General features: G+C 39.0%; 1 long non-coding RNA gene across 1 annotated transcript; it reads left to right on the top strand.

Annotated features, from left to right (window-relative positions):
* The first annotated feature begins 3,091 nt into the window (after nt 1-3,091).
* Nucleotides 3,092-3,472, top strand: LOC144539646 (uncharacterized). Its single transcript, XR_013505071.1, has 2 exons — nt 3,092-3,136; nt 3,231-3,472. It is a non-coding gene; the product is annotated as an uncharacterized LOC144539646 (long non-coding RNA).
* The last annotated feature ends 10,423 nt before the right edge of the window (nt 3,473-13,895 follow it).

A 13,895-nucleotide genomic window follows, 5' to 3' on the forward strand; every position in this document is an offset into this window, starting at 1 on the left:
ATATTGGCCGATTCCGATTGCTGGCCGATCGATCGCGGCATCCCTAATCATCATCATTATTGCTGTTTGATTATGGTTGGTATAATTTGCCATCATCTTTAGCATAATGGAAGCACCTGACTGTGGAAAGACAAGAAAAAGAAAGCTGCTTTTTAAAAAAAAAATGTATTCGTCTGGTCTTTTTGATAATTGATGAGAATTGATAATTACTAAATACTGTCAAGCAAATCTCACCAAACTGTATTAATTAAATGCTACATCATTCAGTTATGTTGAATTAACTTAACACACATTTTGAATTTACTCAAGACATTTAGGTTTAATTTACTAAACGCAGTTATGTTTGATTTACTAAACACAGTTATGTTAAATTTACATAACAGCTGAGTTGTATTAACGTTGTAGGATTTTGTTGATTGTATTTAACATGACTGAAAACTACATGCTCCATCAATGTGAGTGAGTGAAATAAATACAACTTAAGTAACTTTACTTCAACTGACTTTATTTAACAAACATACCCAACACTGGCAGCCATTTTGTACCATTTGGCCCTTAATGTCAAGTAATACTTAAAATAAATAAAATTATACAAAGAAATACATTTAAAAAAAATATAACAAATAATTGCCCTTATTAATACTCTAGTGCATTGCCTGAAAGTCAATAATTAATAGAGCCCAAGGTGATCAAATTGCCACTTTTAGCATCAGCCAATGCTCACAACTGAAAAACTTCTTTCTTCTGATATCTTTTTTGTCTAGAAAGCAGTCCAATATGCCAAAATGTTCAGTGTACAGTGATATTATAACAGGCAGCAGCAAATACTAACAAATTAGCAACAGCAAATGTTTGGCAGTTTTCGGTGACTGATGACAAATTTTGTAAAAATGTCTGTCTTTAGAGATCCTTTGTCTAGAAAGCAGTCCAAAATGCAAAACAAAATGCTCAGTTTAGTGATATGAAAACAGGCAGCAGCAAATAACAAATTAGAAACTGCACATTTTTTAGCAGTTAGGGCTGAGATTATTTAAATGATCAGAATCTATTAATATTCTGTCTTCAGATATTTTTGTCTAGCCAGCAGTCCAAAATGCAAAAATGCTCAGTTTGCAGTGACATAACAGAAATATCAGCAAATGCTAATAAATGAGAAACACTATTTTGTCTTCTGATATCTTTTTTGTCAGGCCAGCAGTCCAAAATGCTCTGTTAGCAGTGATATGAAAACAGGCAGCATCAAACACTAACAAATTACAAACAGAAAACATTTGACAGTTTTGGTTGAGGGATGACAAATGATCAAAATCGATCAATATTCTGTCTTTAGACATCTTCTTTTGTCTAGAAAGCAGTCCAAAATCTGAAGATGTTCAGTTTGCTGTGACTTGACATCAGCAAATGCTCAAAACTGGAAACAAATGTCACAACTGTTGAAGTTGCTTCTTTGGTCCAATGAAGAGTCCAAAGATACGCAGTTAATTGTCAACTGAACCTAACCCAAGGTTCACAGTCTCATCGATTGCAGGTGAGATTATTCATGTAGTCTGTTTTTGAGGACCTGCACCTTTGTGGAAAGCCTGTTGCCATCCAACTCCATCAACACTTTTTGAAGAAATTCAAATGTGCATTTCAGATCCTTGGGGTAGCTCAAGTTTAGGCTGTAGATCAGGCCAAGCAGGACTGCACACCCATTTGCCACATCTCTAAGATCGTTCAGCACCTCCACTCCCTCAATTATGACGCCAACATCCTCAGGGGGATCTGTCGGCTCTGCTCCTTCGTGTCGAATGACGTAAATTCCCAAGACCATTTCCTCCATTTCTCTGCTTGCAGGATCAATATCCTCAAAATGGAAGAAAAACAAAGTATTAATAATTAGAATCTGTTTATAAGAACTAGGAGTGCAGCTGTCATTTTCAATATGAATTACTCCAATTGATTTCTCAATCAAATGTGTATAAATTGTGAGACTACAGTAAAAAGTGGCCATAAGAATTTCCCAAAGCCCAGAGACATTTGGACAAAATATTTGAAAACAGTCCAAAACCCACAGACGTTGAATTTACAATGATATAAAAACAGAAAAGGAGCAAATTTTCACATTTGAGAAGCTGTAAACAAGTAACGTTTGGCATTTTTGCTTGCAAATGACTTATAAACAATATTATCAAAATAGTTGCAATTACTTTGGTCGATCGACTAATCCAATGAATCAACTTATTGTTTCATCTCTGACTAGGGCATGGGAGATTTGGACTTGCACCGTGTCAGCATGGCCAAATCAATTTAGCACAACCCACAAATACAATGGACACAATAACAAGTCTTACTAGAGCCTTCCTGAAAAAGTGCCCAGGCCGATATACCAGTAAGAAATAAAAGTGCAGAAATTCCAAAGACATGTTTGAGCTGTAGGCAGCGAACAAGAATAAAAATTTGCAAAGAGGCAGGAGCACTTTGATGGTTTTGCAGCACAGACAATTCCATAAGCTGACATTTCAGCACACCTGGAGTTATTCTAGAGTTCTCGTGCAGTAGAGAGAGCAAGGAAGCTACACAATGATGTTTGAGATAATTTAGAAACAATGATACCATTAAGTAGGTTGTCAACCAGAGAACACAAACAAGTTAACTTTCACATTGTAAAATGTCCCATTCAGTACATTTCTATGACTATGCCATTATGATTCTCTTGGTTAGACTATGATTCATTCTCAATGATGCAACTCACCAAGTACTCCTTTATGAGGTTGTCAGGCTTTTCATTCGGGTAGCAGCAGAGCCCTTTTAGGACACATTCCCGATGATTTTCAATGCTGGGATTCTGTGGAGATGAACAAACCTTCACAATCTACACGCAACAACACAGACTATGCCTGTCACGGCTCTTGCCGTGACTCTAGTTTTCCTTGTGTTTCTCGTTGTTCCCTGCCCCCTGTGTGTCTCCGCCTCCCTGGTCTGTCTTTCTGTGTTGTCTGTGCATGTCGTGTGTGGCGTGGGCGTGGCTCCCTCTCCTTCCCAGCTTCTGGGTTCCTGAGTTGCCGACACACCTGAACCTCATCACTCATCACCTCCTGTATATCAACCTCGGCGTTCCTACCAGTGGTCGCCAGATTGTTCCACCAACTCCGTGGTAGACACACTCTCGGTCGCTCTACACTTTCATGTTTGGACTAACCTTGTGTACCTAGTTCTGCTCATGTTGATCGTGTCTCTCCTGTGCCCAGGATTTCCTCCATGAGTCTCTCCACCTGCCCGCGCCACATCTGCCAGCCACCCAGCTTTCCTGCCTGTCTGCCAGCTCGCTATATACCAACCCGAGCTCCAGCCAGCCGTTTCGCTCGCCGGCTAACCCGCCAGCTCGTCAGCTCGCCGGCCAGCCCAGCCCCGATCATCTTCCCAACTCCGGCTGCCTGCCTTCATCTCTTCACCTCTAAATCCTACCTTCAATAAACCCCTTTACCTTTTACACCTTGTCCGTGTCTGCATTTGGGTCCAAGAAGACAAACCATTCCTAACAATGCCATGTTCACATTACAGATGGTGCTGACAATTTTTTTAGCCTAAATGTCAGGGACCGATCACAAGGGACCGTATTATCAAGTTGTCTTATGTAGTAGTCCTTCTTAATGGCGCTTTAAGTTCCAGGCTGGAGTTTCCCCTAAACTTCTATTTATCATCTACTCAAGAACGAAAGAGACAGAGACAAGCAGATAGGTGACAGACAGGTAGGTAAACAGATCAAGTGGGAAAGTGATACAAGACAGTAATCCACTATATTTCTAGCCACATGATAACTTATGATATTCATAGTTGCGACTTCTGGTCATTTCCTTTACTGGACGGCGTCCGTTAAGAGTTAGCAGTATTCTACATGTGTCTTCCCTTTTCTATTGGGAAAATGGATGATGTGACAACACAACCTGTCACCTTAAACAGGATCATGTGATCATACCTCTGCCTTCAACGGAAGGATGGGAGGACAACCTGAAGAAATGGCCTTGGATAACTTATAGTAGCATATTTAGCTTCTTTGTTGATTCTGGTGCTGCTGACTGAAGCAATGGACAATCAGAAAAGTGAGGCTCTGAGGCTCATCATTACTTCCATAGTAATAAACTCTGGTGTGTTGGTAAAGGAGGTAGAACAAAACCCACATCTATCTCAAAAAAGACAGGGTCAAGTCAGAGCCTGCAAGTCCCACTTCACTTAGCTACAGCTAAGCTAATATATTTTGTTACTGCTATACAAGGCCATCTCTTCAGGTTGTCCAAGGCATAGGTATGATTACCTGTTTAAAGAAAAAGACATTCACCATTTTGGTAAATAGCTAGCCTGGCTCTGTCCAAAGGTAACAATGTCCACTTACGAGCAGAAAGCTCACTAATTAACATGTTATCTAATTTGTTTAATCCACACAAAAACAAAGTTTAAAAATGTCAAATTGCCGTTTTATAGATTCTAATATTCTATTTAGGGGGCAGACATGAGAGAAGCATCAATCATCTCATTCAACTCTTGGTAAGAAAGTTAATGAGCACATTTCCCCAAGAATGTCAAACTTTTTCTTGTGTGACAGGCTGTGTTCCCCACATCATTTATTTCAGATTATTTTGTTAAATAAAAAGAGACCACTGTTGCATGCCGCGAACTCCCACAGACGCTGGTTCAGTAAAATAACCAGAAGTCCTGCCCACAATTCACACAAGGTATGATGGTGTTACAAACAAGGTGGATACAAACAGAGTGATATAGAAAAAGAAAATGGATGTATAGACAGGATGATTAAGGCATGAAATTGTGTAATTCGCTTGTGGGTTTAAATTTTGCTCCAAACACTATTAAATATAACCACATACCGTGTCCATGGCTGCCATGATGAGGCTGATACTGCGTCCTGCTGTTCCCCCTTTCTTTCTGAACACCCTCATTAGCTTGTCTGTGTAGTGATCCAGTTGGGACATGAAGGTGGGCAACAGAGGCACCATAGTGATGCGGGTGAATTCTGCATTTGCATTTCTGCACCTGAAACACATCGTTTAAACATTTTGTATTACTATCAAACACTCCATGCATCACTCACAAAACTAACCCATGTGACTCTTCCCATATGTGAAATCCATGATCTCACATTTCAAATATTAAATATACTCAACTCATCACATAGGGATGGGAGGGAAGCGGCCTGCTTTTGGTTGAATCTCTTTAGGTGGTGGGTAAATGTGCCGGTTAAAGGACCCAATGTAAGTGATGGGGACAAACTCCACAGTCTCCTGTGCAAAAACATTTATTTAAAAGTTTATCTGAAGTTAATATGAAGCTTCAGCCGTCCAAATTAGTCAAATCAAGTAGATATCTTTCAACATTACAGTCTTAGTGCCAAATTTGCTCTTTTTGTTACTATACTTCCACTGCATCTCAACAGGGAAACACTGTCCGAAACTTGAAAACAACATTAAACTATCTTAAGTAGAATGTTAAAGAGATTGTAATCATTTTAATACTGATTATGGATGTAATCAGTATGGACAGGAGAATGATTACAGTGAGGAAAACCTCTTTCAATGTTCACTCCTGACTGTTGTTTTAAGACAGACCTGAAAAATTGTGAACCTATCCTTTAACATCAAGAAGAAAAGGGCGATCGTCTCCATTTTCATATCGTCCAATCGATCCGATTTACTCCCATACTAAGAATTTGATTCCATCCACCACTCTGAAAATTCTCCAAGACTACACAAAAGACCTGTAACCAGCATTTTTGGCTAAAATAAATGGTTAAAATGTCAGGGTACTTTCACAAATCCATTTTTCTCTGAATCTCATAATTTAAAGAGAATTCTACTCATTTTATACAAAACACTCCAACTTCAACAGTAACTTTGCAAAAAAACTGAAACGCTGTGTTCTAGAGGCCTTCTCTGGTTTTAAGTTTCAGGTGTGGTTTACCTCTGACTACAGCCAGCATCCCTGCTGTGTGGCCAGAAGTGTGCTCTGTTGCACCTGTAATTATACCCATCAGTGGTGTCACAGTGTACCAACAAACCCTGGAGTGCTTTTTGAGAGAACTTCAACCACTGAGGTTTTCAGCAGGGGTTATTCTTTGATAAATGTACAACTATAACAACTTAAAATACAAACAAAAAATCAATAATACATTACCTCTCTCACAGAAAACAGAGCTGGCCATCTGTTTCGGAACTCTGCTATGAAGAGCATGTCCTTAATGACTTCCTGTCTTCTATAGGCAAAGGTTCTTTCCATTTTATTTTTCATCAGCTGTTGGTTCTTCTTCACTTCCAACAAGAGTGCTTGCCTTTCTTCCTCAAGGCTTTCTTTAGTTTCGCCTGCAGGATAATCAGGGCAGTAATTGACCTCTGCTTTCCGCGGCTTCTCCACCTGGTTTGGACCTGGGCTCATGCCTTCACGCTTTTCTTTCACGGAATTTATGCTCAACTCTGGGCAGCCAATGTTCCTCAGTCTTAAACAAGAATACTTTGTTATCAGAGCCTGAGCCACATCGTCAAACTCTGCACTTGAAGGATAGATTTTGTATTTGACTTTTTCTGATGCCAAGCCATCTAGAATATCTGATTTAAGTTTGGTACTTGGACTGAGAAGAGTGCCACTGTTGTTAAAAGCATGATTGGCCTTCTCTAGTTGGACCTGCACCTCATAGCTGAACTGAGGTATTTGGAAAGTTTGGGGCCATGGCTGTGATCTAAGGGATGACCATCCTGAGGATGTAGATTGAGGGGAGGAAAGTATTTCTGTGTCTGCTGCTGAGGAAAATGAAGAACTATCATCTAGCCCATGAAGTGTAGCAGTTTGAAGAGGGCAGGTTCCTGAACCATTAGGCAAGTAAATTACTTTAACGGTGCTTTTGTCTTGGATTTCTGAAGTAGATGTCAAGTTCAGGAAGTCATTGTCAAATTCAATGTCTTTGTACTGCAACCTAAAATCTCCTGACAAGCCGAAGTGTCTTTGAATTTCTCCTTTAAGGTCCTCCATAGAATCTGGTATTCCACAGGGCAGAGTCAATTTGGATGCGTTGTCTATTCCAAGTATGACCCTCAGGGTTGCAGTCATCTTGTATTCAATCTGAGAAGAAAAACATGACAAATTACTTTGACAATGACTCTGGCTCTAGTGATCAAATTTGAGATTATAATAACCAAGTACTTGCTTCAATGCATCGCATTGTACAATGTATTCATAATAGGCAAATACAAAGTTGTGTCCTAAAATTTCACGTCAGATTTCTGTCTGTGCCATCTTAAGTCCCTGTCATCTCATTGGTTTTGAGTGAGCATTTAAAAAAAAATTATTAAATGTTTTTTTTAAAATATATTTCAAACATTCTCTTTTAAACTCTTTTTTTAATCTACCTTTTTAAAATGTTTTAATATTTTTTGAAATCTCTTTTAAAAAACTTTTAAAATATATTTTAAAAATCTTTTAAAATCTCTTTTAAAATCCCTTTAAAAAAAATCAATAAAATATATTTTATTGAAAAAAATCTCTTAAAATACCTCTTTTTAAAGAGCACTCTTCTTAAAATCTCTTAAAATCTCCCTTTAAAAAATATATTTTATTAAAAAATCTCTTAAAATACCTCTTTTTAAAGATCTCTCTTTTTAAAATCTCTTAAAATCTTTTTAAAAATCTCTTTTTAAATCTCTCTTTAAAAAAAGCCCTCTCTCTCAAAAGGAAAGGTAGGTAAAGACAGGGATCAGTACAACATCATTAACTACTGTATTAATTTAATACGAATTGTCACCAGACGCTTGCTGTGGACATTGCGGATAAGTTTTCAGGGGCTTTATTTCCAAATTTGCTGGCATTAAATGTGACAATACTTGTTCTAATATCTGATAATTATGTTAAAGTAATTTCTTTCAATTCCAAGTTCAGGTTCATTTGGCTTTGCAATTATGAATTTCAGCATCGTAGCACATTATTTTTTGCATGCCTATTAATTAGAAATTCTTCATTTTTAAGTTTATTTAAATTTAACAGATTACCTGTCACATGCACAAATCTTTTCAAGGTCACCATTCGTATGGATCCAACTTTGTAGTCAGCCAAAGGGTACTGGACCATCTTTAGCTATAGCTTTTACCAAAGGATTATGAGTAGAAATAGCAACGCTCAGCTCATCAATTACTAACTGATCAACATGAGTGTCATGCTTTTTGAAAACATCAACAGCTGTACTGTTTGATATGGGGACCACAGCAGAGGTGAAAATAAAGTGCAATTCTTCTACGAACTCATCAATTGCCGAGCTTGGTACATGTGAGAAAATTTCCAATTTCAAAAGAACAGATGCTAATTTTTGGATTATTGGATTTGGATATTAATATATAATATTTGGATTATTAGAGCATAGACAATCATAGTATGTGCATGGAATTGAAAGCCTCTGACCAAAATGGCCGTGCTTTAGCTTATAATGCTTCAATAATTGGTACCTTGTAGATACTGTTTCAGCACACTGTTTGCATTTCCACATTCATAGCCTATGAGGAAGGGAAAAAAAGTGTAAGTGATCAGCATTGATGCTAAAACCTGAACCCCCATCCATCAAATTCATACTTAGTTCTCAATTGCATCTATTGTTATGTATTTGTACATTTCTGAAGCAATTAATCCTCTATGTCCTTATATCTACAACCACAAGTAATTAACTTTTTTTAAAGAAGTGAGATATGCTTACCACTGCTGTTGAGCCGCTGGCTTTGCATCCGTTCAATAAGCCACTCCCTGACACAATTTGCGAATCTGGAATTCATAGTTAGAGCCTTTATCACACAATGAACATAATATCAAAATATTGTTCCTGGAATATGAGACCAGAGTATGGAACTTACAGCATTTAATTATAGTTATTTAAAATGCCATTATAAAATCATTCCATTTCCGTAATGCATTTACAAACTAAACTTGCAAATTAATAATTCAATTTCCTTTTTTACATCCTGCTGCTCAATGAGTTAGACCTTATGTAACTTTTAGGTGGCCCACTGCTCAAACATCTTTATATTACAGGGTAACTGCACACTAAATCATTTATTTTTCGCTGTACTCATAGTTACATAGGCTTATGTTGGCATATGATGTTAAGGTAATTTTTCTAACAATACACATTGTGTGTAAAACTGCCTTTTCTGCTCAAAATTATCTTATTTCTGTCCGCTTGGATTTGAAAATTCAGTTCAGCCGAATTCTCTAATCGTGACATATTAGGCAAGACTCCGAGGTATATTTCATATCAGCTGCCGTCAAGTATAAACATCAAAAACACTGCTAACTGTAGCCTCAGTTTGTGCCTCTCACACCGTTACTAGCGTTAGCAAGCCGGATAAGAGACGGTGGAGAGACGACGTCCTACATAAACAGGAGATGTATTCAATGACAGTAAACATAACACATTGGGCCGCCGATAACTGTGCCATATTGACAGCGTAACAAGATATTCAGGGCTGACGATGGTAACATTAACCATGATAAACAGATATTTTGCCCAACCCTTGGAGGTTAATGGGGTGGACAAAATATTAGGAACACTTTAATATAATGCACTCCAGTACACCACCACCCCCCACTACGACCTCAATAATAAACAAAGTAGAATTATCACCTTTCTGACAATGTCAACAAAAACTGAAAATGTATAAGCTTCATAAAAGTAGAATTTATGGCAGAGCTGTTGTATTGGATTGCATTAGATTGCACAGGTGTTCCTAATAAAGTGCTCGGTGACTGTATAACAAAATAAGATAAAGCTAAAAACAACGTGTTAAATACAGTACTATTCAAACACCTTGGGGTAACGTTTCATATTTTGCTGCCTCTCTGTCAGATTTTAACTCTATGGTATGTTCAGACAGAATGTGAAGCAAAATTTTCGCACGCCACCATTACATACAAAGTCAATGCCAAGACCCGATTAGCCACCAATAAGCGTCCGCGCAAGTTGAAAAAAATTTATCGAAAAATTTGAGTGTAGCCTATATGAATGTACTTCATAAACGTACAGAGAGGAGAGGGAAACGGAGAGACTGGAGGGAAATAACAGAAAGAACCGGAGTTCCTGATGAGTTCTGAGTTCAGTGAGAGGCTGAACTGAACACAAACACACAGACACCTCCCGTTGTTAGCTAGCTTACAGCTAATGTACAGTAATGTATTTTGGCTATGAATAAACGGAATAAGCGGTCAAACTCATGCGAGTAACGCAAGGCGAAAATTCGCTTGGCATTCTGTCTGAACACACCATTACAAGACAAACACGAGCAGGGTAACATCATTTAAGAGTGTGAGAGTTAAGCTAGCAACAACAGGCTTTCCAAATCTAACATCAAAGTATACAACCAAACGCATAAAAGTCAAAAATATGCATCGGCTGTTGTTGATAATGCACCGATAAATTATATTGTTGGAATAATTCACGTACTTACCAAAAGAATCGATGGATGGCTGTAGACTGGAATAAAAACTTTCAACCAACGTTTGTTGTCAACACATGGTTGTAGTCTAACTGTGCGTATTACGCATGTGCAGAGAAGTACAGAAAACGCGTTGGGACACTCTTTATTCAGTCCAACACCTGCCGTAGGTTTTAAATGACTTGATTACGTAGCTTCAAATCAGCAGTTAGATATTACTGACTTCTTACCCTATTGTATAAATGCAATGAAACCTTCTTGTTTTGATGGTCAAAACTGCAATTATTCAGTAGTTTCACCATAAAACAACTATGTAATGCAAACAACATCCAAGTTTCATTTCTTTGAGTGTGGAGGCTGCAGAGACAGTGCAGGCTACAGAGGCACGGGAGGGTGCGGAGACGCTGGAGGGTGCAGAGACAATGGAGGCTGCAGAGATGATGGAGGGTGCGGAGGCCCTGGAGGCTGTGGAGGCCCTGGAGGCTGCAGAGACGCTGGAGGCTGCAGAGACGCTTGAGGCTGCAGAGGCGCTGGAGGCTGCAGAGACACTGGAGCGTGCAGAGGCGCTGGAGGCTGCAGACACACTGGAGCATGCAGAGACGATGGACGGTGCGGAGGCGCTGGAGGCTGCAGACACACTGGAGCATGCAGAGACGATGGAGCATGCAGAGACGATGGACGGTGCGGAGGCCCTGGAGGCTGCGGAGGCCCTGGAGGCTGCAGAGACAGTGGAGGCTGCAGAGACAGTGCAGGCTACAGAGGCGCCGGAGGGTGCGGAGGCACAGGGACCTGCTGACGGGTCAGCTAACCCACATTTCTGCACATGGCTCAAAAATAACTTTTTCCAGGTTATAATCCTTGCACAATAGCAGCAGTGACAATGGTGGCTTTTGACACATCCACCGTGGCATCTGTACATTTTATACCCTACAAACAAAGAGAAATCCGGTTTACAAACTACTCATACATACTTTATTCTTAAGGCACTGTTCAAAATTAAAACTGTATACAAATTAACATTGTAATAAAATGCTTAACATTACTAGTGGACAATTTATACATTTTACAAGATCTGCAACATTTATTTGAACTGACAAATACCTCCATGTTTAACAGCTGTCTTCTCGTGGGTCTGCATATATGCCACAACATATGCATACTCTCCCACTGTGCTGCAGAACTGGCATTTGTAGTATGGGCCTTCACAAATGGGTTTTTGTAAGATACCTTCCCTACAAACTGTTGGATGAAGCTGGAAGCAAATAAAAAAGTAAGATTTTTACACACATCAACATTTCATCAAAAACACTTTACAACACTTTCCAAAAGAGTCATGTTCCCTAAAGGTGTAATACACCCACATAATTTCAGTAAGCTGATTAAGTTCTCTATTCAGGCTGAAGTGCACCTGTTAAGAGTGGCACAACTTGCACTTTTATGATTCAGGGGACTATGCAGTTCAGTCACCACAGCAACGAAGCACAGACCTACACAACTTCAACCTAACTAATGAGACAAAATAAATGAAATCACCTGTGCTGGTAATCACAACTAAGAATCTCGTATTATTCAGCAACGATATAGCCGACTAGGCCAGGGATAGGGAACCATGTGCCATGGAGAGCCATGAGTCTGCAGGTTTTCATTCCAGCCAAAACTACAACAGGTGATTTCACTGATTGCTTAACCACAAAGCCACGCTGTCTATCATAAAGGTGTCATACATTTTTTTAAATTAAATTAATGGTTTAATGGGGTTACCATTTGATACAGACACACACACACCTGTTCCAATGCTTAGTCCGTGTATGATAAAACGTCAAGAAATCCTCTGTTTCACCGTTTTTGCTGGCTACGTGACACTACAACGCCAACCCCCGGCTTTATTAAATTTAACGTTATCTACTTGGGAGAGCGCTTTTGAAAAGCGCCGTTTTAATGTTGACGGAAGAGTAAAACAGAGACATAAAGATGCGTTTTCACATTTCTCCGGATTAGTGTGGAAATGGCCTAAATTAATACTTCCAACAATGCTAACGTTTTCACTTTTTATGTGTGGGATATGTGAAAACAAGCATATAAGTTGCATGTCACAGATAGGGCTCCCAAATTACCCTAATGTTATAACCTTAATGTTAATACCGCACATCTTAAACCTCAGTTCAACCAACCACTAACGTCGTCTATCCAAATTCATACCATATTATTTCATTAAGTAACGTACAGCTACAATTTCAGTTCGACACGCGTACCTAGGCAACGTTACGACAAATTCAGTGATTATCATCGGGCTAGCTAGCTTCTTTTGTTCTTTTTGCCCGGCAGAACGTAAAAATATTGATTACTTTAATAACAATGCTAAGCGAGATAGGTTAAGTTTTAATAGATTATCAACTCTGGTAACAATACCAATGTGTTACTACTGTATGAAAAATTACTTAAACACTTCAATTTAAACAGTTATCTCAGGAAAATATTCTTACCGTTGTCTCTATACGGTCTGCCATCTTGCTGACAAGTTCTCGTTTTGACATCTCGTGTGGTTCTGTGTGATTTGGACAACTTCAAGTTACGCCCACTGCTACAAGTTACGCCCACTTTACGTTACGCCCCCTCTTGCAGTCTGCAGACAGACCCTTCTCGGCGCACCGGTACGCTCCATTGAAGCGGTTCCCTCCGCCCTTGCCCCTACGTATTCAGCGGCGCACCAAGACAGACTTTTGGAGCGCACTCTGACCACTCATTCACTCACTCACTCACTCACTCACTCAGAAGAGACTGAATTCAGCCACGGAGCGCAACCGCAGTTTTAGACCTGATGTTTTAGACCTGCAGTTTTAGACGACGCATGCGCACGAGCTGCAGCAGCGGAGAACCAGAGAACCTTCACAGCTTTAGATATCGGATTCAGACAGAAGTGAAAGTGGCGTCGAAGCGTACGGTAAGCAACGTTACTTACGGAGATGGAGTTTAACATGACAAAGAGCAGCATTATTCAATATCAATTTGGGAATGCAGTGTTGTAACATTCGCTAGTAAATATATGTAAATTGTTTTTAAAGCTGTAACTTGCTTACACAGTAATATCTGTTATCTGTCACATTTGCAGTTACCTCAGTTTGCATTCAGTTTTTAGCACGACTTTCTATTCTATGATTGTAAAATGTTGTTTCAGTTTTTTGTTATTTCTTCTCACAGAAAAAGTAGTCGGGATTGTCCGGTGGCTTTCCCAGCACATCACCCCACAATAACCATAAATAAATAAATAAATAAACCCATTAAACAGTTTTTGTTGTTGTTTGTGTTAAAGGAAAACATGAAAAAGATCTTTTGTTTGATGCCTTTTACTGGCAATTTACCCATTGTTAATCTAATATCAGTATTTTGCACTGTTAATTGAATATTTCAATTGTGTGTATTTATATAAGGCATAGACTAGTT

This window comes from Centroberyx gerrardi, chromosome 8 (assembly GCF_048128805.1).
Source record: "Centroberyx gerrardi isolate f3 chromosome 8, fCenGer3.hap1.cur.20231027, whole genome shotgun sequence".
NCBI lineage: Eukaryota > Metazoa > Chordata > Actinopteri > Beryciformes > Berycidae > Centroberyx > Centroberyx gerrardi.